Source organism: Poromitra crassiceps (assembly GCF_964638095.1).
Source record: "Poromitra crassiceps genome assembly, chromosome: 9".
NCBI classification, from domain to species: Eukaryota; Metazoa; Chordata; class Actinopteri; order Beryciformes; family Melamphaidae; genus Poromitra; species Poromitra crassiceps.
The window spans coordinates 10,173,396-10,201,034 of record NC_139630.1 but is presented as its reverse complement, the minus strand read 5'-3'; positions in this window follow the sequence as shown (position 1 = coordinate 10,201,034).

The window sequence follows — 27,639 nt, the reverse complement described above, 5'->3', positions numbered from 1 at the left end:
ATTTTGCTGTTTGCTGTCCCTATTGTTTAAAATGTGGTTGCCACTGAGGCAACCACAGGCCATTTTTTGTTTTATGGTTGCCAAGGGCAACTGGACAGCCGTTAATGTCAAGCACTGGTATCGGATCGGTACTCGGTATCGGCCGATACTGGCCCCCCACATATCGGTATCGATATCGGAGGCGAAAAACGTGGATCGGAGCATCCCTAGTCTGCAGGAGGTTAGGTTTAGGCATGGGGGGTGGGAGAGGTTAGGTTTAGGGTTAGTGTTAGGGTTCTTTCGCAATGACGAGACAGATTGCCGGTATTTCGGAATGCCGGGGTGTCCCCGATCCTGTCAGCGTGTCTGGAGATTTAAATAATAAATGAAATAGGTTGCTGTGTCTTATGTGTAAAAGCGCGTGGCATATCTCTTAATGAGGAGACCATTCATAAAAAGGAGAGGACGCACGGTTACATGCCGCCATTCCGACGTGCTGCCACTCCGACGTTCCGCCACTCAGAAATATTGCCACTCAGAAATTCCGCCACTCCGATTTTCATAAGGTCCGCCACTCCGAACTTGATTTGACTTCCAGTTCACGTTCAGGCAGCTGAACCTCGTTCAGACAGTCACCTCTCTCAGATGCTGCTAAATGGGTTGCCTCGAATCCTCAAAATGATTGTGGAAAATTTAAATAAAGACGTGTTGTTCAAAGATGTTGTTGTTGCTCCCTCTAACTCCACAATGTGCAAGATAGTATTAGGCTATGTGTCTCTATAGGCGGGTGCACAACGCACACACCCTGCTTTTAGAGAGCAGCGCAGTGAGCGCACACACATGCTGACACGCCTGCGGGAACATAGCCTATAATTCTGTTGTCCCTCCATGCGCCCTGCAGCTGTGTAAAATGTCATACGAAATAATTATAAATTCCAATAGGATAAGCTTGCCTGATTAACTGAAAACAATTAAACAATAACGAAAAAAAGAATATCCTAACAAAAATAGAAGTCTAATCAAGTAAATAGCCTTCAGAAAGCATCAGTAAAAGCCCAGTTCTAATAGGCTACTGCTGCGCTGCTGAGACGCACAGTGTGCGACTGAAATGTCTGCATTTTTGTGCCATATTCCACAATATCCAAACTTCGGAATGGCGGATCCTTTAGAAAAAAGAGGAAGGGCCGACATTTCGAATAATGAAGGCAGGAATTTTCGTAATGGTGGGATCTATGAAAAAAAGGTGAAGGACCGCCAATTCGAATAATGGAAGTTAACGTTCGGAGTGGCAGGGTTTCGGAAAGGCGGACAGTGCTGAGGACGCACGCAGTTCCTGTATGTGAGTGGCTACTGATGTTTTTTTTCCCACTAACCTCATCTGTGCGTATTTGGCCCTGCCAAAGTAAGTGGTGCTCCCTGGCGTGACCAGCTGACTAGGGATGCAACAACTAATCGATTAAAATCGATTATTAAATTCATTGGCAACAAATTTGATTATCGATTCGTTGCCTCGCGATTAGTTGGACCGCAGAGCCATCTGTTTTGTTGATAAAAACAACAGCTGACCGCAGGTGCTGCGGCGCAGTGCTGGCTACGTCACTCCCTGGCCCCGCTGTCGCGGAGCCGACTACGCCACTCGCCTTGCGCACGCGCAGTAAACGACAAACAAGTTGAAACATGGCCAGAACGAGAAAGCAGCTCGACCCAAAACTTCACAAGTTTGGGAGCACTTCATATTAACTCGAACTAAAAAGTCTGTTACGTGCAAAATGGGCAAAGCCGATCTTGCATGGCATGGCAGCACAACGGCCCTGCGTGAACACCTTAAACACAAACATGTTGGATCATTGGATGATGCCGGTGAAGGGAGCTCAGCAGCCGGGTAAGTTAACTACTTAGCGTTATACTACTACAAACTCGATATGTATGTAAACTAATGTTACATTATTAGACCCATGTGTATTGTTGTTTGAAGTGGAAATGTTCGTCTCACAGCAGATAGTTTGTTTTGTTTATCTAACGTTAACAGCCGATGCGCCCGCACCCAGGTCGACAACGTTAACGTTATAGCCGACCGGCTCGTTAACGTTACGTTAGCTTGCTAACGTTAGTGGTAGAGCAGACGTGGTATGTAAACTCAGATAGTTTGTTTCCTTTATCTAACGTTAACAGCTGATGCGCCCGCACCCAGGTCGACAAGCATGGTGTGTTAAGCCGACCGGCTAGTTAACGTTACGTTAGCTTGCTAACGTTAGTGGTAGAGCAGACTTGGTATGTAAACTAAGGCTAAAAGAGGGGTTGTTGTCCCTTGTTCATTGGTGTGTGTGTGTGTGTGTGTGTGCGCACATCTTAATGTAAGGAGTGAGCTAGGACAAATTGCATTTGAGGCTTCTGTTATATAAAGGCCTTCTTTACATAAGCAATTATCAACTAAATCATCAATGAGTGAGTTTTATTGAGTTTTATGTTAATAGTGCTGTTAGGCATACTCACTCATACTGTCTTTCTCATTTCAGAAAAAAACAACTCACCATGAGGGGCTTCGTTCTGGGGAATGCGGCATGTACACCAAGGCAAGCAGCCATCATGACAGACAGTGTCCTGAACATGCTGGTCACCGACATGAGGCCCATGTCAATGGTTGGAGATGCAGGCTTCATTGCCATGATTAACACCCTCCACCCTGGTTACACTCTTCCTTCAAGAACATTCTTCACAAAACTGATGGAGCAAAAATATGAAGACACATTCCAGGCACTTACACCATACATTTGTATGTATTTTGTATTCGTTCATGCCCTGTCAAAGCTATTTGATGTAGCAAAGCCCGGTGAGTTTTTGTTTAACAAAAAAAAAGTTGTTTTTCAATAAACGGATGGAAACAATATCAGTGCATTTTGTAATCCGATTAATCGATTAATCGAACAAATAATCAACAGATTAATCGATTATCAAAATAATCGTTAGTTGCAGCCCTACAGCTGACCGCAGAGGTGTCTGCCCTGGAGGAGGTACCCCCCTGACCATGGTTACATGCTGCCACTCCGACGTGCTGCCACTCCGACGTTCTGCCACTCCGAAATATCGGCACTCCGAAAGGGGGTCTATATTCCCCGTTTTTCACTAACCTCTCCCAGCCCCCACGCCAAACCTAACCTCCCCCCATGCCTAAACCTAACCTCCCCCAGACCCTAACCCAAAACCTAACCTCTCCCACCCCCACGCCTAAACCTAAGGTCGGCATTGCGGCTTCTAAGGTGAACGACCGCCAGTCCGAATAATGGAAGTTAACGTTCGGAGTGGCAGCATGTCGGAAAGGCAGAGGAACCCCCCTGACCATGATTATTTGTAAAAAGGCAAGTAAAAGAATTGTAAAGCTATGAGATTCATATTTATTTAAAATGTTATCTAGAGCAGTTTTACATTTTGAAATGTGAAGAAAATCAATCAAATCAATCAAATCAAGAAATATTTTGTTGTGACATTTCTTTTGTGGCGATTGTTTCCCCCCCAAAATACAGCTGTGAAGTAGTAGCCTACTTTGTATTCACTGTATTTTATTCTTGAATCTTTCTGAAAACATAATAGTGACATGGCAGCCATCGATTGAGCCAGCCCTGCAAACCCAGATGCGGTGGACAGTGGACTGATGGACCCCCAAACACACTCTGGAGACCACCCAAGATGATGCCCCACTGACAGAAGACACCAGGCAGGGTCGTGATTGTGGGGGTCAGCTCGCCATTCCGAAGTGTCGGCATTCCGATCATTGACTTCTATGCTTTCGGAGAGGCAGCCCTTTTTATCTCCAAAAAATGTTTCGCCGAGAGGTTAGGTTCTGGGGGAGGTTAGGCTTAGGCGTGGGGGGTGGGAGAGGTTAGGTTTGGGGTTAGGGTCTGGGGGAGGGTTCTTTCGCAATGGCAAGACAGATCTCAATTTTGTCGGAATGCCGGGATTTCGGAGTGCCGTCATTTCGGAATGCCGAGGTGTCCCCGTGATTGTGGCACCCCATCCTGGCCCAACAACACCACCAGGACTCCCTGCTCAGATTGTATAATTCATTATTGTAAATAGGTTCTGTTATTCAGCAGCTCCCCAAACAATACATTTTATGTCACATTTATTTATTTCTATGTACATATTTCATAAATGGGTTCGTTTTTCAGTATCCACCCCCCCCCATTACATTTGATACCTTATTTATTTCTACATGTTTGAACTATTTAGAGGTTAAAATAAATTATCACTACCACTGTTGTAATGCTCTGTCTAGTGAATACATTTTGTTTTTTTTGTAGATAGTAAAAAAGAAAGAAAGAACAGAATCAGACAAGAGGAAATCAACAAAAAAAAAAAATGTACAGGTAGACAGGAAACCCTATTTGATCTTAAAAATGAGCTTATTCTGGATTTCTACCTCAACAATTAAACCACTATTAACACCTTGATTGCCAGCGACGAGTGTAGTCGTCAAACACAATCCAGCTGTTCACTGCCAGCGACGAGTTGACTCGTCAAAAAAATCGTTTTTTTTTTTTTGACGGTGGGATGTGCATCGAACCCTTTTACATCTCTTATATAGGTATTGGACGTGTACAACGTGTACAACCCATTCCACCGACCCACTAAGTGGTGACAGTGCTTTCCTGACTAGAGGAAGGCAAGCAAAAAGCAGTGTGACTGAAGCCATTCTCATGAAGGTGGATTGGCGAAGGCGCTTTCATTTCGCGCTGATTGCTGGCGGTGCGGGATTGCAGATTTGCATAGTGGATTGCGGGTGGGACACACTTTGAAACACGCAGCATAAATATGACCAGAATCGCAAAAGCTTCATCAAAGCCCTCAACCAAAACTCCAAGAAGCGAGCGAGTCCATGCCGACTTCCTCAAACAGCGGCCGTGCAGACAGGCACAGGACAGCAGCAAAGCACTGAGACTGTGACGGCCGCTGCAGCCAAGAAGAGGGAGGAGTTGAAGCAACTCTGCCTCTCTCTCTCTCTCTCTCTCCCTCCCTCTCTCTCTCTCTCTCTCCCTCTCCCCCTCTCACTAGGATTAAACCTAGTGCGTCTCCCTCCCGAGAGGGAGGGAGAGAGAGAGAGAGGGAGGGAGAGCGAGAGGGAGAGAGAGAGAGGGAGGGAGAGCGAGGGGAAGGGAGAGAGAGAGAGCGAGAGGGGGAGGGAGAGAGAGAGAGAGAGAGAGCCAAAAATGAATGGTTAAAGTGACAGTTCTATCGAATTTCACAAAAAGCCGTTTATCTCTGAATATTTTTTCTGACGCTAAAACCATGCTGTATTCAACTGCTAATGCTTACATAACTACTAACTCTACAAACTAACTCTTTTAGACAGAGAAAGTACACATTCTATTAGTACTTTTGAGATATTGTATGTTCACAAACTCCAAGCAGAAAATAATCCTCGGCTCTTGTAAAATGAGCCACAATCCTCAAAAAACGGCTTGGCAGAAGCTACCTACAGCAAGAAAAAAACGGCTGGCAGTCAATGTGTTAATAATAATCAGTGACATGAAACAGTTCTCCTTACTATCCGCCAGCCTCTGTCCAAATTAGATTAATATGTTTTCTTGTTATTTTCCCCTCGTGCATCCGTCATGCCTAAACAATGCCTATCAACGCCTATGTCAGAGGCGTGCGGTCAGGACATCACCACCAAGCAGATGCTGCCTGTGGTTCTTAAGATGTCCAACGACCAGGTGGCCCCCCCAGGTTGCCCCCCCCCCCCCCCCAATAAAAAATAAAAAAATATGTTTCCTTAAAATCATGGTACCTATCTTTATCCTGTGTGTTCCTCTACAGTGCCCTTCAAACAGAGGTGAAGCCAGTGCTGGAGAAGCTGGCCACAGACTCAGACAGGCATGTCAAGTACTCTTTGCCCAGGAGGCTATCGGTGGTAAGCATTTCTCTCTCCTTCCTTTGGCACAGCTTATAGAGAGCCAAAGTGAAACGTCACTTCCTGCGTTCTCCCTGTACCAGCGCTGCGAAAAAATATGAATGGCGGTGAACGGAGAATAACGTTACTTTGCTGATCCCGTTTGAATTGTGCCACGGGGTGCCAACGCTAATTTTGTCAATTTAAAACGTAAACTTTGCATGTCAAGAAAGTCGCAGTTTGTCGCCAAACTGTTGCACTAGAAGTTATAAATCAGAAAGACTACATACACTGTCGCGTAAGTGACGTCACTTTACCGGCAAAGCTGAAGACCAGCGACATGCCACGAGCTTCCACGAACTATGTAGTTTTTATACGAAACTAACCCCTACGTTTCAGTTTGGCGACAAACTGCGACTTTCTTGACATGCAAAGTTATGTTTTAAATTGACAAAATTAGCGTTGGCACCCCGTGGCACAATGCAAACGGGTTCAAAAAAGTAACCTTATTCTCTCCGTCCACCGCCATTCATATTTTTCGCAGCACTGGTACAGGGAGGGTGCCATGGCACGAGTCCGATACCTCACGAGTCCGACACCTCACGAGTCCGAAAAAAGAGGCTAACCTCCCCCAGACCCTAACCCTAACCCTAACCTCTCCCACCCCCACGCCTAAACCTAACCTCCCCCAGACCCTAACCCAAAACCTAACCTCTCCCACCCCCACGCCTAAACCTAAACTCCCCCAGACCCTAACCCAAAACCATGAGGTGTCGGACTCGTGAGGTATCGGACTTGTGAGGTATCGGACTAGGGGGCAGTCCCCACAGGGAGAAGGCAGGAAATGACGTTTCACTTTGGCTCTCTATATAAACTGTGTGTGAAATGAATTATATTTAGCAATGCAGCACATAATATGCATTGCTGCTTTCTGTAGTGAGTGATATTAACTCTCCTCTCTCCACTGTTCTGGCCCTGACATAACCCACTCAGCATGGCGACATGGTCACAGCACATCTGTTACTTTACCTGGGTCGTGTGACAGTTCTCCACCCAACTCCAGTTCTTTCTTCTTTTTCTTTTCTTTGTGGCTTTTATTTCTTTGTCAAGCGCTATCATACAAGGTTATTGTTTTAATACAGGAATGTTGTTTTCCATGTTACATGACCCTGATACGTTTACCCTTACAGTACACTTCTAACTGTTGGCCGTTTGTAATGTTGGTGATCTGGGAAGCATTCTTTGTTGCACTCAATCAACTCTGGATAAGAGCATCGGCTAAATGTCTAAAATGAAAAAATAAATCAAACAAAACACAAAATGGCAGATTGTGTTTCCCTGACATCGGCACGGAGTCACACGATGTTTACTTTGCATATTTAATAAATGTGTATTCAAAACGCCATATTGTTTGCATTTTGTTTAAAGTATGTTTATTGAGTTTTTAGTTATCAGAGGGGCAAACAGTCAGTGTTGAATGGGATAACACATAATATGCCCTCTGTCCCCAGTCACCCACAACACAACACACACAATCTCCACAAAAATAATAACAGAAAAACAAACACACAGAACATCTACAGCAGGCAGAAGGTTAACACTGTAAAAATAGGTACAGCAGAGGTATCCAGACACAATTAATAGATAAAGGTCCACCACATGTCAAGTCCTAAACAGAAATGTCAGTCCATGCCAGTCCGCAGAGACCACTCCGAAGGGCCCCGGGCCCTATCCTCTCCAATATAGTCCAGAAAGGGGTTCCCGGTTTGAAAACATTTTAATGGCCTATCCTTGAGCCAAACGCTGATAGCTTCCAAAGGGAGAAGTTCCATAACACTCCGAATCCACTGCGAAACTGTTGGGGCTGAGTCTGAGATCCACTGAAGAAGAAGACATCTTCTGGCACTATAGAGAAGCACTTTGAGCAGCTTCAATGAAGAGGAGACAAGGTTTAATGCTGCCGTATGTAGTCCCAGAATGCAGGAGATAGGGTCAAGGGTCAATTTCTTCCCGAATATGGTATCACCTTCTTTACACACTTTGACCCAGAAATCATTAATAAGACACACAAATGTACCGCGGATGGAAACTGAACTTGCTGAATGAAATTTCATTTGAAAGGTTTAGAGTATTATAGATATCAATATTTACGTGTTATTATATGTGTATTTCCTGGCACTGTTAAGAGCCCTGCCGTGTGTGTGGGGTTGTAAGCTACATGCTGGACTGTGAAAGAGTTCTTGTGGACCTTTGGGGAAAAAATATATCTAAAATAAACAATCTTCTGTTGCACCAAAGAACTGACTTCTTGTCATAATGTGTAAGAGAAAATCAAATTAAAGCTATTGATCTATCTGTCTCTCTCTATCCACTTTCAAACACATTTGAATAATAACTGAAATAATTGGTGAAATAATGTCTAAGTTATGGGGTGGTTCTTAAGTAGGCTAATGGGATGGGCCGAAGAGGTAATAGGAATATTAAAGCATGCAAAATATTCTGGGGAAACTGCTATTAAAGTTATGCTTCATACATTTTCTCCAGTCCTCGCAAATTGTAATGTGTAAGGCAGACTGAATATAATGCACATGCATTTATGAATGTTAGATTTACTGGCGGCCGAGCCCGAGGGCGTGGTTAGGTCATCTTCGCTGGTCAGGTAGAGATGGCTGGGTTTGACATTACTGATGACATCACCAATTCCATGCATACTTGATAATAATTGAAGAGAGAGTTCAAGAGGGCGTGAAACCGTTGAGAGGTAAACGGGTGGGGTCTGCGCAGTCCGCTCGGAGGATTCAACCCGGCAGGTGAGGGACGGTCGCCCGGTGGCTTGGAGGATCCCCTCGCGAGACCTCCACTCCACTTTTTTGCTGTGTAAAAAGAAAAAAATGTTTTTCTTAAACAAAATATTTCTTAAATAAACTGTATATGTACAAAACAACCTTTACATATTCATAAATAACGTATTTAAAACGGAACAAAACATAAATGTGCAAAACTTCTGATTTCGGATTTTACGTTTGATTTTATATAAACGTAAATTCTGGAGTCTCATGTCCTCTTTAAGCAGCTCCAACATCTCGTCCTTCTTCTTAGCTTTCTTTGCTGGTGGTGGCCCTCTCTCAGATGCTCCTGCTTCTCTTTCCTCCTCCTCCTCCTCTTCCTCTACTGCTGCACCTGACCCTGGCTTGTCCTCTGGGATAGAGGCAATCACGACAAGGGGGGTCGTGGAGTGCCTCTGTCCCAGCACCTCATCCATGTCCACAAACCAGGGCCAAGGAGCAGCAGTGGGTTTTCCACCGCTGACCCCCTCTCCTGACGCTGGACACTTGCAATCCTAAAATAGAGAATAATCCTCTTAACACATTGACTGCCAGCCGTTTTTTTTTTTGCTGTAGGTAGCTTCTGCCAAGCCGTTTTTTGAGGATTCTGGCTCATTTTACAAGAGCCGAGGATTCTTTTCTGCTTGGAGTTTGTGAACACAAAGTTCACAAAAGTACTAATAGAATGTGTGCTTTCTCTGTCTAAAAGAGTTAGTTTGTAGAGTTAGTAGTTATGTAGATATTAGGCGTTGAGTACAGCATGGTTTCAGCGTCTGAGAGTGAAAGCTGAGATAATCGCAGTTTTGTGAAATTCAATCAAACAGGCAGAACAGTCACTTTAACCATTTATTTTTGGCATCAGTGAGAGATCAGACATCTAAACAATATAGTTCTGAACGCCCTCTCCTTCAAACTCCTCCCTCCGTGGGCGTGTCTGGTGGCTTTCAGCCTGCGTTTGTCACAAGCGAGTGTTCTGCTGCTGCTGCTGCGAGTTTGAGCAGCCTCCCTCCCTGGCAGCGAGTGTGGATAGGGCTCACTTGTTTCTTGGGTTTGAGAGCTTTGATGAAGCTTTGTGCGATTCTAGGCTTTATGCTGCCCACCCAGTCTATTTTTGGAACCCCCCACCGTTGTGCGCCCGTGTGCAGCAGCGTGAAAGCGTTTTCGCCTACAGTATGAGAATGAGGCTCGTTCGTTTCTGGGTTTTCGGAATGCGTGCGATTCTGGCCTTTCTGCGGGTGTTTCAAAGTGTTTCACCCATAATCTATTATGCAAATTTGCAATCCCCCACGCCAGCACCGCTCTCCGCTCTCGGTGTGCTGCTGCTGGCGCGGCCGCTCTCGGGCGAGTCTGGTGACTGATGACTGTAAAATCGCCAAGCCATTTCCTTGAGAATGGCTTCCTCCCGCGGCTGTTTTTGGTTGACTTTCTCTCTGTCGGGAGAGCACTGTCGCCACTTAGTTGGTCGGTAAAATAGATTATACACATTCAATACTTCCAATATTTTTATAGGAGACGGGGGGGGCATTGATCCACGTAGCACCGTCAAAAAAAAAATATATTTTTTGACGACAAATATATATATATTTTTTGACGACTCAACTCGTCATTGGCAGTGAACGGTTGGATTGTGTTTGACGAGTCAACTCGTCATTGGCAGTGAACGTGTTAACATGACAGTCAACAACAACAAAAAAACAATACCACAACTACCCAGGACTCCAAATCGACCCCCTTTCTGTTTGGAAGTGGGAATGCACTATAATTGTCTAATGTCACATGGGCATGAAAAATCCACTAGTCTATAGAGGCACACTTCCTGCTTTCTCCCTGCACCAGCGCTGCGAAAAATATGAATGGCGGTGGACGGAGAATAACATTACTTTTTTGATCCCGTTTGAATTGGGCCACAGGGTGCCAACGCTAATTTTGTCAATTTAAAACATAACTTTGCATGTCAAGAAAGTCACAGTTTGTAGTCAAACTGAAACGTAGGGGTTAGTTTCGTATAAAAACTACATAGCTCGTGGAAGCTGCGTGACATGTCGCTGGTCTTCAGCTTTGCCGGTAGAGAAAGTGACGTCACTTAGGCGACAGTGTATGTAGTCTTTCTGATTTATAACTTCTAGTGCAACAGTTTGGCGACAAACTGCGATTTTCTGGACATGCAAAGTTACGTTTTAAATTGACAAAATTGGCATTGGCACCCCGTGACACAATTCAAACGGGATCCAAAAAGTAACCTTATTCTCCATCTACCGCCATTCATATTTTTCATAGCGCTGGTACAGGGAGAAAGCAGGAAGTGACGTTTCACTTTGCCTCTCTATTCCTAAATTGATTTAAGGTTGTACCTGCCCATCCACCTATTACAAATACCCAGACCTACTGACATGCTTACATATTTTCTAAGCGTCATCAACCAACCATTTCTTAGAATCAGTCTAGGCTACATTACCTTGTATTTTTTCTTTAGGTTGTTCCACTTGTTTTTGGCCTGCAAGTGGGACACTTTTCCTTGGAGACCCATTTTCTCCAGGACGACCCTATGTCCACAGAGAGAAAACGAAAGAAAGAACGAACGAAAGAAAGAAAGCACAAACGTTTGTACCTTGTACCCCATCTAGTGGCATTTTTTTTGTTATGTGCTCATTAAAACTGACTTAATCTCCAACACTGTAGCTTAAGTTCCATTCATTGCAGGTATCAATATTGTATAGGATGAATCAGCGTGACGTCACTTGCCACCCAGAAATGCGAAACCCTGCGGCAGTTGATAGTATGAGTTGTGCCAAACAAACGTTAATATCTCAAAAACTATACATGACATCGCTTATATGTTGACATTCTGAGTGAGAGCAGAAGTAGCTCAAGAGTTTGATGTATAATATATGCATGTCATGTTAAAGGTGTGTGAACTGTTGCAGTTTTTAAACAGAGTTAACTGGCTAGAGTCAGACACTCAAGCCTCGCGCCACTTGGGCTCCATAGGGTTCCTTTGCCGATGCCACCCAGTGACGCAGTTTGTTGCTACCCTACACATTTGCTATTTAACTTACCTCCAGCCATGAGCGGCAGGGTTTTTCTGCCCAGTGAAAAGGCTGTCATTTGCAGCCCTCAGGCGGATGAATTGGCCAGTTTGTTCTTTGCTCCCTTAAAACAAAACATAGAAGCAAATATTTAAGCAGGTGACATTTTCAACGTTGTAAGAGGACCAGCCAACAACAATAAGCGATACCAATACTCACATTTAAAAGTGAACTGGCCCTCCTCTGTCTCTGGACTCTTGTTCTTTGCCATGTTCTTTATTATTGGAGAGGAGAGAGAGTACCATTACTGTGAAGAACACACACGCTGACAGACTATTGATTATGATGTCATGTGCTATGAGAATGCAGCAATGCACTATGAACATTTTGAATAGAAGTGACAGTTCTATAATTCTTATTATACAACAGGTAGTTCCGGCCGAGCAATTTGATTGGACAAGAGGGATCCTACGAGTGCCGTTATTTCATGATAATGCACTGGCGCTTCTCTGTGTGTAGATCACTCCGCTTCACAGCTGCCCTAATCAACAAAACGCTTCACAGCTGTAGAGTAGACAGTAGTAAAGTAGACAGCCTGCAGTTAATTAGGCTGATTAGGCTACATTTTCAGCAAAGCAGAAAGCTGAGGGGACTATTTTTGTTGGCGGAGGAATAAGTAGAGAAATCATATATTTTCTCAGCTTTTTGTCATTTTTTTTAATCAGCTTTGTTTAATAGAACTGTTGTATAAAAGCAATATCACACTCGAGGTCGGGCAGTTGTTGGCTAATATTGGCACTGCTGTGATTATCTTCGCGACCGAATCACAGCAGTGCCAATATTAGCCAACAACCGCACTCCCTCTCATGTGATATTGCTTGAGTATAAATATAAGATGTAGCCTACACTCTTACAATAGATGTGTCAATATCAACATAACATGTGTTAAATTTCTACACATCAATGAGTTGTATTTGGGACAACGCTTTTTATGTTAACACATTCACTGCCAGACGTTTTTTTTTTTTACTGTAGTTAGCTTCTGCCAGAGGGGTTTTTTGAGGATTCTGGCTCATCTTTCAAGACCCGAGGATTCTTTTCTGCTAAGATTTTGTGAACACACAATATCTCAAAAGAACTAATAGAATGTGTGCTTTCTCTGTCTAAAAGAGTTAGTTTGTAGAGTTAGTAGTTATGTAAGCATTAGCAGTTGAATACAGCATGGTTTCAGCGTCAGAAAAATTATTCAGAGATAAACGGCTTTTTGTGAAATTCGATAGAACAGTCACTTTAACCATTCATTTTTGGCATCAGTAAGAGTCAGACATCTAAACAATAGTTTTGAACAGTAATTTCCTCCATAACAGCAGGAAACCCCCCTCTGCTTCCAACTCCTCCCTCCGTGGGCGTTCTTCTTGGCTGCAGCGGCCGTCACAAGCTTGTCACCAGTCTCACTGCTTTGCTGCTGCTGCTGCCTGTCTGCGCGGCCGCTGTTTGAGGAAGTCTGGATGGACTCGCTCGCTTCTTGGAGTTTTGGTTGAGAGAAGCTTTTGCGATTCTGGTCATATTTATGCTGCGTGTTTCAAAGTGTGTTCCACCTGTAATCTATTATGCAAATTTGCAATCCCGCATCGCCAGCAATCAGCGCGAAAACGAAAGCGTTTTCCCCCATCCATTTTCATGAGAATGGCTGCTTTTTGCTTGCCTTCCTCTAGTCAGGAGAGCACTGTCGCCACTTAGTGGCTCGGTGGAATGGGTTGTAAACGTTCGGTGGCTCCAATAATTATATAAGAGATGTAAAAGGGTTAGATGCACATCCCACGGTCAAATTTTTTTTTTTCATTTTTTTGACGTATTAATACGTCATTGGCAGTCAACCGTTGGATTATTTTTTACGTATTAATACGTCATTGGCAGTGAACGTGTTAAGTGTGACACATCAAATGTGTCAAGGATATTAACACACAGTAATGTGTCAATATATTAACACAGCAATGTGTAATGTTGTGTAAATACTAACACAGTAATGTGTCAATATATTAACACAGCAATGTGTAATGTTGTGTAAATACTAACACAGTAATGTGTCAATATATTAACACAGCAATGTGTAATGTTGTGTAAATATTAACAGAGTAATGTGTTAATATATTAACACAGCAATGTGTAATGTTGTGTAAATACTAACACAGTTATGTGTCGATGTATAGGCTAATAATGTGCAAATATTAACACATTCATGTGTTGCCCAAAATAACACATTATGATCATAATCGCACTTCACCCAACACAAGCATGTGTTACTATACACAAATGGTTGATAAATAAAAATTAAAATGCCACGTGGAATTATTTTGAAAAACATTTATTTTAAACTGTTTTGAACATTTAATGTTTGGTTTGTTTGTAAAAACATTCACATCAGGGTTCCTTCCACAAACACAAGCTGTTTTCACTGATTGAATTCAAGAATCCAACATAGAGCGGAGTTGAGATGCATTCAAATGCATTGATGGAGAAGTGGCGAACAAGCACGCCATACAAACATTAATCAAAATAAACAGACGTAAAAACAAATAACTTGCAATTTCTATAAAAAAATATATACATCCAAGTCATCGATCACACCCCCCCCCAAATTCACAGACTTTAACGACCCATACGACAACCCTGTAAAAGTGCTTTAGTCATAAAAACAGTGAGTTACAGATTATTGTTACAACCTGTAGAAAAGTCAAGTGGTCTAAAATCAGACAAGTCAACAGGTATTTGAACAAGTTTGAACTCATCAGCTCTTTCCACTTCATATGCATAAAAGTGGTCATCGAAACAGTTGACATTCACAACCCGCAAAAAAGCTAGAGCAGTGCCCTTCTCTACCTGAGGGAGGAGATGAAATATTTCTCCAAAGACTGGTTCATCTTTAGTATCAGTTATAACAACAGTGCAAGTTACACTCCTTTGTACATCACTTAACGTTGCATTTGGAGCAGAGTACATTTGTGCGACAAAAGCAGCTGCATAGTTACTTAGTGCAGGGCCTTTGGTTTTAGATGGAGACAAGTCGGCCTCAATATCCTCATCTGATATTGCAGTGTCCGGTATCGTATCAGTTTCTTGACTTCATTAGTCTATTATTGCATATTTGCGTTCAATGGAAAATGTGTACTCCGGGAGAGTGCTGTAAACTGTGTCCGTCATAGGTGCGGTGCAATCAGCTGTTTGGATGTACCGTGTGGGTGTGACTTCTTGTCCACCTTGAGGCCAGGCTCTCCCAGCACTCCTCTGGGGGGTAGGGACCCTCTTCGTCCTCCCCGACGACTGTGTTGAGGTCGCTGTCCGAGTCGCTGTCACACGCGCACACACGCACGCACACGCACACACACACACACAGAGATGAGGAGTCAAACCTGATGTCAGTTTTAGGTTGCTTTATGGTGTAGTTTTATTAAACATATTTGATATTTAACTAGTCTAAATATAACTAATTTATATCATGGCAAGTCTTGCTCAATGACTTCATTAGTCTATTATTGCATATTTGCGTTCAATGGAAAATGTGTACTCCGGGAGAGTGCTGTAAACTGTGTCCGTCATAGGTGCGGTGCAATCAGCTGTTTGGATGTACCGTGTGGGTGTGACTTCTTGTCCACCTTGAGGCCAGGCTCTCCCAGCACTCCTCTGGGGGGTAGGGACCCTCTTCATCCTCCCCGACGACTGTGTTGAGGTCGCTGTCACACGCACGCACACGCACACACACACACACACACACACACACACACACACACACACACACACAGAGATGAGGAGTCAAACCTGATGTCAGTTTTAGGTTGCTTTATGGTGTAGTTTTATTAAACATATTTGATATTCAACCAGTCTAAATATAACTAACTAACTGTGTCCGTCATAGGTGCGGTGCAATCAGCTGTTTGGATGTACCGTGTGGGTGTGACTTCTTGTCCACCCTGAGGCTAGGCTCTCCCAGCACTCCTCTGGGGGGTAGGGACCCTCTTCGTCCTCCCCGACGACTGTGTGGAGGTCGCTGTCCGAGTCGCTGTCACGCGCACGCGCACACACACACACACACACACACACACACACACACAGAGATGAGGAGTCAAACCTGATGTCAGTTTTAGGTTGCTTTATGGTGTAGTTTTATTAAACATATTTGATATTCAACCAGTCTAAATATAACTAACTAACTGTGCAATCAGCTGTTTGGATGTACCGTGTGGGTGTGACCCCTTGGCCACCTTGAGGCCAGGCTCTCCCAGCACTCCTCTGGGGGATAGGGCCCCTCTTCGTCCTCACTGACGAGTGTGTGGAGGTCGCTGTCCGAGTCGCAGTCACGCACGCACACACACACACACACACACACACACACACACACACAGAAGAGGAGTCAAACCTGTTGCAAGTGAAGCTGATAGCCTTCTCTTAAAATAACACATCCATGCCAATATAGCAAGTCAGAGATACTGAATTGGAAAAGTACCATCCAAATGCTCTTTACTTTCATGGGACAGTGGTCCGTGGTCAATCAGAGCAATATTTGCCTAACTGTTATTTAGTCCATACATGAGAAAATACAAGAACACTTAAAATTCCTGTCATCACCCACACACAATCAGGTACTAATGCTTATCTTGCCTCATTTCTGAGACTGACTGATAAAGGTAATGGTATTAGCCTGTATATGTAATGTTTGGAGTTTGTTTTTTTGAGTGATATACATTTATAAAAATAATAACACGTTATTTTATGTAGATTGAGTTCAATAAAATATTTTCTTTCGTATTCCATCTTAAAATCAAATACACCAATAAAAAATCCTTACACAAGAAAAATCTGGAATGAAATCTCTTTGGTGAACTGTCTGCAGCCTGCACATCCTTGTGAAACCAGTATCAAGTTTGTCTAAGTGGAATTGCCGTAGCTAAAGATGGCGTACATTGGCGCTTGCGCATAACCAATGAAATGTACATCCTTTGTAACCAATGGCGCGAGATATTTTGCGCTATTTATTTAGTCAGCAGCTAACACTGTATCACAACGATTAGATTAAAGATTAAACAGGACGGACAAACCCCGTCTTTATATTTGTCACAGACGATACACCACGTGTGCACAGCAGCCAGTACACACACACAATTGCAGTTGCCATTACATTTGTAATTTTATGTAGCTATACAGTCCATGCTAGTAACCCATTATTCCCATTAAGTCACGTAACCGTTGTGGCCCACCATGACTTGACAAACGTTAGCTAGACAGACAGTTAAGTTACCACGTTACCCAGAAAATGAATGCCAACTAGCATTAGCGACCATGGCTATTTAGCCAGCTAGCACAGCTAACAGCTAACGTTAGTATAATGCATTATCCTATGAAGTCCGACGACCGTGACTTGGCCAATGTTAGCTACACAGCTAACGCTAATTTACCAGAGATTAGACATTGCATTTTCGAAGGTAAACTAACGCTAGCCCTGAAACCGCGCTGCTATTGTCTGGATGAAACAATGGTGTTTCAGGGCTAGCTAACGTTGGGGGAAGGCTAGTTTAATTGCTGGGAAACAAAGTTATCCCTCAGTGTCTGAATGAAAACTAGCGACGCAACGCCACCAGTCCATTGTTAACACTGGAAAAGGTTAGGTCTAATTCCTGGCACCTTGGCCAAGTCACGGTCGGCGGTCTTTCCAGCTGAACTATTAAACATAGCCAAGCCAAGTCCAAATGTTGGTTGATTGTGCATTTGCATTGGTTCCTAACAGTACACGATTGTAAAGCAATCACATTATACACAATGATAATAGATTTACCTGTCCTTCTGGTCTGCTGCTGAAAACACAACACAGCCACTTGCATCAGTCCCGCCTCCAAAATGAGCCGCACGGGGATGACGCAATGAGGATTGCGCAGCAACACGTTAGGTGTGTCAATTAAACAACACATTTGGGTGTGTTTGGAGAGGATACGACATGCAACACATTCTTTACAGAAATTGACTCAACATGTGTCATTTTGCTATCTACACATTTATTGTGTCAGGAGTTAACACATCTATATTAAGAGTGTATAAAATAATGGTACAGCAGCAGTACATCCCTATAAATTCACCGGATTATTATTTACACAAGTTATTTATCTGTGTTATAAAACTTGCTTTCTTGCCTTTAAGTATTGTATCTATACATTTTCTTTCTGGTGCGCAAAACTCTTCCAAGCTAGCAAGTTTACACAAACAACACGAAATTAAACAGGGCTTTTCCAATCCCAGTGAGCAGCCCGGGCGGCGCTGGATAGCCAGCTAGGGCTGTGTTACACGGACCCAGCAACCCGGGAGACAAGCCTCACATGGCAGTCTAGTGGAATGCTCACGAGCCAAGCCCTGGAGCTCTTTACAAAAGAAACGTGTCAGCCTCGGTTAATCACCTCTAAAGTTGACAGAAGTGCATTTAGTAAGGAAATTGCAAACCAGAATTGTAAGATCTTACAGGACCGCAATGGAAATAAGCCAATGGCTTTATTGTGTTTTTATCCTCGGTGATTGTCTGTGTTTTCCCTGTATTGTTGACATTCACCCAATAAATAAATCAATCAATCAATCAATCAAAAAACCTGTTGCCTGTACAGAAAAATGGCGGCGATTTCAGAATTTTCAGCCTTGCAAACCTCTCGCGGATTCTCGCGAGATCTTGAATGTCACAAAGGCCACGAAGGACAGAACAGTTGCATCCTCAGGTTTTGAGAAAAGGAGGCTGCATTTCTCGGCTGCGTTTGAAGGAGCCTTTGAAATGGGACAGCCTTGGTCGCGCTGCAGTGACGCAATCGGTCTTCAAATCTAGCCTTGGTGGACTGCAGCGCCTGAAATGAGACAAAGCTATAGACCAAATCACCGTGACGTCACCATGTAAACAACATTACTTCTGTGTACCACTTGGAGAAGGCGGCAGGTTTAAATGTGCGTGTTGTCAAATAAATGCTGTCAAACCCTCTCGTTGTTTTCGGCCGACTACTTTCAATTTAAATGTTCAAACGGTTGGTAAACATGCTTGTCCGACGTATCTAGCCTTTCTTCTGTGTTTGTTTTATGTAGTGTTAGCTAGCTAATAACGTTTGTTTAACTGTCAAACTCGCTGTTTTTTTGCAGACTCGTTACAGACGGAGCTACTGACGCCACGTTAATTTAATTTAGCTTCAAGTCTACTCTGGTCTGGTCTGGTCCAACAGGTAAATAAGCTAGTCTGGTCTCCACTAACATTAGTGAAAGTGTTGTTATGAATGATATTAAACAACACAACACGAACAAACCATTTTTGTCTTCTTTATCTGTTTTTGTCTTCAACACGTCAGTTTGTGCCGTTCACCGCCATTATGATGTGTGGACCGCAGGGGTAACCGGAAGTAAATGTAAACATCCCCGCTGATTTGGTCTATAGTCTGAAACTAGCGATTTAGACCATAAACGCATTAGGAAAGTATTTACTGAGGCCAAACAGAAGTCCACAAACCAATGCGTCGCCCCCTGCAGGCACTTCCGCATTGGCTTCAATTTTGACAGAGCTACCCCCTTGTAGGCCTATGTAACACATTTATGTGTCATGAATGGTTTACACTTTTGATTAGGGGATTCAGAAAGCCTTGTAAATGAATTGTACATTATTTACACATCATTTACAACAGGTGAGGAACACTTCATTTACTAAAGGTTTATAGATGACTTACAACACATTTGTATATGTTAACATAACATTTATTAATCATTTACAAATGTATATTCTGTTATGACCCGGGGTCATATGTTTGGTTGTCATGTGTTAACACCAATCCTTTCCTCCTCAGTGTCAGTGTGTATTGCAGTGTGCTTCAGTGTGTGATTGAGAAATGAGATGCAGGTGGTGTTCACCCTGATTGGTCTGGTCAGGTGATGGGGCTGCTGATGACTGATTGGCTGGTGGAGATCATTTAAGCCAGCTGATGCCATCCTTCCGCCCCTTGCGCTCCACATTCCCAACAATGGCAGCCACGCTGCTGAACCTGTGCTTTAGTGCTTATAGACATGGATGCTTTTGTGTTAAAGTAACTTTTAACTTCTGTAAATGGTAAACTGCACTGTAAACTATTTATCTAATCAAAGTAGCAGTATGTAGGAGTGAGAAGCCTCTTTTGTTTTTGCAACATCTTTTCTCATGTTTCTTTTGTAGGAGATTAGGTAAGAGACATGTATTTTGTTTAACCCATCCTTTTCTTTTGGTAGGTAAGTTTAGGGTTGGGGTTTAGTTCCTTTTGTTTGTTGTGTTGGCATTTTCTCTGGTCCGAGTCAAAATAAACTGTTACTTTGTGAACTTTTGATCCTGGTTCTGGCTGTCCATTCTTGGGAGTGGGAAGAGTGGGGGCACTTTTGTGTTGCGGACCGGTTCCCCTAGGCCGGTTTGTAACAATTCATATTCAAGTTAGCTCACAAGCCAGACAGTTGTTGCATTGTATTGCGCGAGCGGCCCAACACGACTTTCTACACAAGTTTAGAGAGGGCAGCGCGATACACACGGAGGCTGAAATCTCAACAAAGCAAACACTGGGATAATGCAACGTCATCGGCTGCACGCGAACCGGTTACAGACGGCATGGATGTGCAAGTAAGTCAATTAAGTTCGAGTTATCCGGGTCTTCTAGTAAATTCGGCATGCAAATGGTCCACCAAGCAGCGCTACTTTTTCGTATTATATTGTTTTATGCTGAATAGCCCGCTATTTCCTAATAAAAATGGTGATCTTAAACTCCCACATTTTTTTACTGAATTTGGCCCGTAAATCCATGGCTGACACCGAGCTCGTTTTTAAAGCGTGAGTGGTGATCATTATACCATATGAAAGTAGAAGAAATAAGGAATCGATTGGGACCAAGCATGTCAACCTAGCATGTCAGGAAGGGGGGGTAAATAACGCTCCAAAGTTGATGAATTGGAATGTAACTAAACAAGTATGTTTATAGTGCAGGGGAAGGCACACTGGTTCCAGATGTAAGAAAGTGTAATTTAACGCTATTTGACAACAGTTTCGGCCATAGCCTTTGTCAAGTCTCATACAAACACAGTGCAAGACAGCCATTATAAAGACAGGTGGGCTGATTGAATGGACAACACCTGTCCTGTGAAAGCACATCTGAGTGTGATTACAATGACATAGCATCAGTCATGCAGTAATAGGCTACATTTAGACAGTAGATTAATCAAAACATTGATGTCACAGGTAGGCTGTATACCATAATGTGACACCAGCTGGTGTCAGGGACCGTAATTCGGCCGTGGCCGTTCTTCACAACAGAGGATCAAAGTTTTTTTTTGAAAAAATGTGGTTTTGCTTTTTTTACAATAGTACAAAATATATTATTTGAACTATCCATTCCATATAAAATGAAGACGTTTTGGGATCAGTAAATAGGTATATTTAGCGATTTAAAAAATCAAGATTTCAGGCTTGAGTCCTAGCAGAGGGGGGTTTTTCATTAATTTGCATGCGGCGTTTCACTGGCCTATGTCTGCTATTGTTCCGAGTTTCGGCCAATGAGCCACATCTGTTACATGGGGGCGGGGTGCAAAGCTCTGTTTACAAGTGACAACCCAAGCAGAGGGGCGAAACATGGCCGGCTCCAGACAGTGTGCCTGACTGTTTCAAATTATAACAAAACAACCACTATTGCAATTTGCAATACATGTCCCGCAAGGTTTCTGAGATTAGGTGAAAGTCTGAGCTGGCGTTATGCTAAACCAAACGTGGGGAGGAGTTGCGGATTTGTTTGGCGTTAATGTTAACTGTTGTGTGGTGGCTAGCTGGTTGTGGCCTACCTAGCTAGTAGTTCAGCAGGCAGCGGTCCACAAGCTTGTTGTGACCAAAATCCCCGCATTTAAAGCACTTCATACTCCCAGAGCTTGCGTAAACCATAGAGAACCTCATGCATTACTCAAAATGAAACGTCCAGGGTTTGTGTCTCCAAAAGCAACCGCTAACGTAGCTAGCAGCTAGCTACGTTAGCTTGCTGTAACGTTAGCGTTAGTTACCCCAGGTGTGCATAAAATACAGGTTAAGAACTTATGGAAAAGTCATGGAAAGCCCTAACGTTACGTTTTGTTTCTGTTTTAGGACTGTGCGAACATATAGTTATGGATAGATGTGTGTTTTAGCCATAGACTGTATAATATAAATGTTTTAGCACGTTTTGACGTGTGGAGTAGTCGAAGAGTACACAAAGAAGCAAAGAAAGAAGTGAGTTTTAGCTCAGCGCTGCCGCCATTTTGGCCCGAAAATCGTCCCCTTTTGCGTGGTTTCATCGTCATGGGTGTCTCCAAAATGGCGGGTTTCTTGTGTGCGATTGAGCCTCTCCAGCGCTTCTTATCAATAAGTTCTTTGGCGGGACATAAACCATAGATTATTGTGTGTGTGTGTGTGTGTGTTTTATTTTTGTTCAGCAGCTCCTGTCTCTTATCAAATCTTTATTCATATTATATCCTATTATTATTATTATATAAATGAAACCTTTATTGCCCCTCAGGGAATTTTCTCTGCACAAGGAGCCCAAAAAGAACATAATAGGCACACATGTAATAATAATTACAATAATCCAGATGAGAAGTGATAAAAGCATGGATACCTCAAAATTAGACCGTGCGTACCCCATTTGATAAGATTTTTGCTTTCAGATGTTTTATTACAGAAAGTTTATGAAACCCATCACCTAAACAGTAGGCTATTACATTCTATCATTGTCTTACTTGTGGCCAGTGTCCCAGTGTGTCAGAGTGACAGTGATCAGCTGTGGGGAGTGGTTAATTTAAATGAGGAGGCATTGTTCACTCCCCCCTTGGCTGGCTGTCCCAGGTGTGAAAAACTTCTCAAACTTTGAGGGCTTTTTTCTCAGTTCCTGCTTTTCAGAGTGTGAACAATCAAATAAGCATATCTCCTTAATTTTTTTTCAGATTACAATGTGTGACACATCATTTGAAAGCTTACAGTCTGCCATTTCAGAATCTGTGAAAATCAGAAAAATGCCCTCGGCCTAATTGAGGGTCAAAAGGCCAGCTGGTGTCACATATCATGAATCTATGTGAATAAATAGATTTATATAAATAGTAATCACAGCCTAATGCATAGATACATCCTGAAACCTTCTCGCAACAGTTGTAGCCGAAGCCAGTGGTTTTCAAAGTGGGGTCCCCAGCAAAAAGGGGGGATAATCTATTTTCACTATAATTCCATGCCATCCATAAGTAACACAATCTAAGCTAGTGTAGAAGTGAGGCTAATAACTAGGCTAATAATAACCATAACAGCACCAGTAATTGACAAAAATCTCGAAATAAATATACAGTATTTACTCTGAGAAATTAAATAATGAGAAAAGGAACACTTATTGATGGTTAAAACTGAATAATGACGACGAGGTGTGCATTGTCACTTTCTAAGGGACGACGTGGAGGCGTGAATGGTTGCCTCCGCGAAGTCCGAGGCAAAGCCGACTAACAAAAACAGAAGAACATTGACAGATTTAATATTAGGCTATAGCCGACACGAGGTCATTAGGAACACACGTGCCTACAAGAACATAAATAATATAGGCTATAATTTGACAAATTATCCTATTCTACATGGGCGGGGTAATTGTGCTACTGCAGAAGAAAACAAACTTATTTAAAATTGAATTGGACGTTTCCATTGATGGTGAAATTAGATAAATTTAACATATTAATATCTGTGGCTGTGGGCTGATGATGGGCACTGCTGGCAGTGGCACTGCTGCTCGGCATCGGATTCGGCCCACTGGACGAGGACAAGATGTCGCTCCATTCTGGCCTCTCCTGCACTGATGGAGCCCAGTAAGCCCGCAGACTGCTCTCGCATCGATGGCCTGTCACCGACATTATCTGGCGGCTCTCCAGGCCGGCATCAGAGAGGCGACCAACAGCTGTGCTTCGGAGGCTGTGATTTGTATAGACCCGTGAAAGGCCCACCTGAAAGGTATAGAAGATCGGATATTTATTATATTTTGGGATGGAGCGGGCTGGGAGACAATAGCCTATCTTATAAAAAATGTTTAGACTGTCATGTTTTTATTTGTCAATTGTAATCACCTCTTCGCTGATCTTTTTCATCAGGTTTCTCAGGTAGTGGACACCCATGGGCTCCCGGCTGTACCACACATCCGAGGCCACGGCGCTGGTGCCGCGTCTATGTGCCGACAGGCCGCAGTGCCGACAGGTCGCAATGCCGATAGCCCACAAGCAGAACCAGCTGAGCGAGGCGGCGTGCAGCGTGTCGGTGGAGCTAACCTCTCCCAGCCCCCACGCCAAACCTAACCTCCCCCCATGCCTAAACCTAACCTCCCCCAGACCCTAACCCAAAACCTAACCTCTCCCAGCCCCCACGCCAAACCTAACCTCCCCCCATGCCATGCCTAAACCTAACCTCCCCCAGACCCTAACCCAAAACCTAACCTCTCCCACCCCCACGCCTAAACCTAACGTCGGCATTGCGGGTGGTCGGCATACCCTCCCAAATGCTGCCCATATTCACCGCCTTGCGCAGCCACGACTTGGAGCCTTGCCGCGCCGACAGCGAGACTGTGCATACTCGAACGTAACTCGTTCAAAACATGTCCAAGAATCATGTCGGTGGGGGAACATTTTATTGTCCCGGTGAGCCTGCAGAAGGCTTTGCTAGATGAGGGACAAGCACGTTAAATGAGGAAATGGCATTTCCTCATTCCTCACAACAATTCCTCCCGCCGGCTTCAATCAAAGTTCACTGTGGGGGAAGCGCAGTGAGGCGTCTCCACAGACGAGAGAGAGCCTCTGCCACGTACAGGCTGGAGAGCGGCGGAGAGCCTGCATCCTCGCCGCCGGCCGGCAAAAAATAACACACACACACACACACACACGGCTGCAAGTAAGTTTCTCTTAAAGGAAGATGTGTGTGGTCCTTAAAAGGACCTTTGTGGCAGTTAAAACGGCCCTTTTGTGTGGTCCTGAGAAGGACCGTTGTTGCTAGTTGCCATGATGATGTCCACTGCAATTCCCAAAGCCGTTGCGACATGTCCATGTACCGGCGGCGGGCAGCGCTGATATCACTTGCTGGCGCTTCCAGTCGAGCAGCAACTTCTGGAGCGTTAGTTGCACCTTGACGTTCTCATAGTCAGTGATCAGCTGGTCAAGCTCAACGCGGAGGCGTTGACGCTTCTTACGGAAGGTGTCTTTGGCTCTGACACAAGCAGCGAGCTCTTCACCTTGCTGCTCTAGTTGAGACCTTAACAAGGCGTTCTCACGGCGGGAGGCGATCAGCTCATTCCTCAGGAACTCCATGGTCATGACAGGACTGTAACAGGACTGCAACTCATCCATCCAAGATAGAATAAGTTCACCTGTTGAACCTGGCCTTTTTATAGCCTCTACAGTCCTTATCTCTGTACTGTGATTGGCTGGAGCTGGTGTGAAAACCAACAGCCAATCAGCGGGTTAGCTGGCACAGCCGCCTCCCGATTGGTGGGCGAAGAGCACCCTTGCTGTTGTGCGGGCAGGCACTCTCTGGCGCAGAGGTACCCAGTGAAGCAGGATATCTGTAGTTTCTCAGTGTGCATTTCCTGCTCAGACCAGCCTGCAGCAGCAGGTCGGGAGCGCGCAGGTCGGGAGCGCGTAGTTAATGTACTTACAGGCTAAGTAGAGGGTATGATGTGAATTTACCCTGTAAGAAGCCTACTTGTACCAAATCTGTACTTAGGTTACAGGGCAAGTGTTGTGTTGTTGTGCAATTAGGCCAAATCTGGTACCCTGTACTTATAGCCTATGTAAGATTAGTCTTTAAACAGTAGCCTAATGTTGACCTACGTTGGGAGCTGTGTCTCACAACTCAAACCCCCCCCCCCCCCCCCCCTCCGCTCGCTCTCACTCGTTATATACGTGAGACAAGGAAACGAGGCTTCATAGATTTACTCAACCCCCCCCTTCCCCCCCGCTCGCTCTCACTCGTTATAGAGCAGGGGGGGCATTTGCGCCGTGGGGGCATTTCTCGGCATAACACCGGCCGGCGGCGAAGATGCAGGCTCTCCGCCGCTCTCCAGCCTGTATGTGGCGGAGGCTCTCTCTCGTCTGTGGAGACGCCTCACTGTGCTTCCCCCACAGTGAACTTTGATTGAAGCCGGCGGGAGGAATTGTTGTGAGGAATGAGGAAATGCCATTTCCTCATTTAACGTGCTTGTCCCTCATCTAGCAAAGCCTTCTGCAGGCTCACCGGGACAATAAAATGTTCCCCCACCGACATGATTCTTGGACGTGTTTTGAACGAGTTACGTTCGAGTATGCACAGTCTCGCTGTCGGCGCAGCAAGGCTCCAAGTCGTGGCTGCACAAGGCGGTGAATATGGGCAGCATTTGGGAGGGTATGCCGACCACCCGCAATGCCCACCTTAGGTTTAGGCGTGGGGGTGGGAGAGGTTAGGTTTTGGGTTAGGGTCTGGGGGAGGTTAGGTTTAGGCATGGCATGGGGGGAGGTTAGGTTTGGCGTGGGGGCTGGGAGAGGTTAGGTTTTGGGTTAGAGTCTGGGGGAGGTTAGGTTTAGGCATGGGGGGAGGTTAGGTTTGGCGTGGGGGCTGGGAGAGGTTAGCTCCACCGACACGCTGCACGCCGCCTCGCTCAGCTGGTTCTGCTTGTGGGCTATCGGCATTGCGACCTGTCGGCACTGCGGCCTGTCGGCACATAGACGCGGCACCACGGCGCTGCGCTTCGGGTGGTGGTAGAAGGCTTTCGCATCGGATGGACATTTGGATTTATATTTTTTTTAACTGGCAACCGGACACAGCGGATCCCCTGGCCTGGCAAACATAAACCCTCTTAGGTTTTCTTTGTCTGGTTCGTTGGGGTCTTGGTGGTTCTTTGTGTGTGGGTTGTGCGCAAGGCTCACAAACTCCACCCCATCCTCGTCTGTCTGGAGGAGGAAAGAGGACATGGACAGCTCCCGGTTTCCCTCCCTGCCCCGACGAGCAAGGCACAGTTGGATGTCAAACCAGACTTTTTTGACCAAGCCGGTGGGGGTATCTGGAGATAGGGCAACAGATTCTCTAATTAATTTAAGGTCTGATTCGGGGATGGTGGATGCTGGTGTCTTTCCCACTTTTCCTGTAGCGTTTAAGGATGGCCTTGAAAACGGCATTGCTGGTTTTGAACCTGGCGTCAGTCGTCAGATTGAATTCTGTTAGGTGCCGGTTGATACCGGCTCTCAGACTCCTTAGGCTTGCGAAACTGTATCCCCCCCCTGTCTTGGTGGACTGGACAGCCGCGTAAAACTCCTGCAGTGTCTCATTCAGCGCATCGGCAGTGTAGCTTTCAATGTTGGAGTCCAGATTTTTTTGTGCAAGAAAGTCTCTCAGTGTGTTAACTGCCCATTTTGTTGTTTTCTTTGTGTAAATCTCATCCTTTTCATCTTTGATTTGATTTAGTTCTTCCACGGATAACTCCTTGTGCCGTTTCACAGCTTTTTCCCCCATTTCTTCTCGTTCTTTTTCTTCTCTCTTTTGCATTTCTTGCCGGCCTTTTTCTTCTTCAGCGGCGTCCCAGTCGTCAAAGTTGTCATATTCTCCAAAAATATTAAAAGTTCCCCAGAAAGTCGCTCATTTTGTAATTGTTTGTGTAGTTGTTTACTGCTAACTGTTTGTTACAGGCTGTGCGGAAAAAGTGACGCGGGTGCCTCTGCAAGCAGGAACGAAGGGGGACAGAGGGCTCACGCAGGTTGCTGCAAAGACCTTTGACAGTTATCAGCTGATAACTGATAACGCTCAGAGGGAAATCTCCGAAACGAAAATCAAAATTGTAAATAAGAGTTATTTTTGGTAAACTGAGCACACAGGGGTGATTTAAATAGTTACTTTGACCGA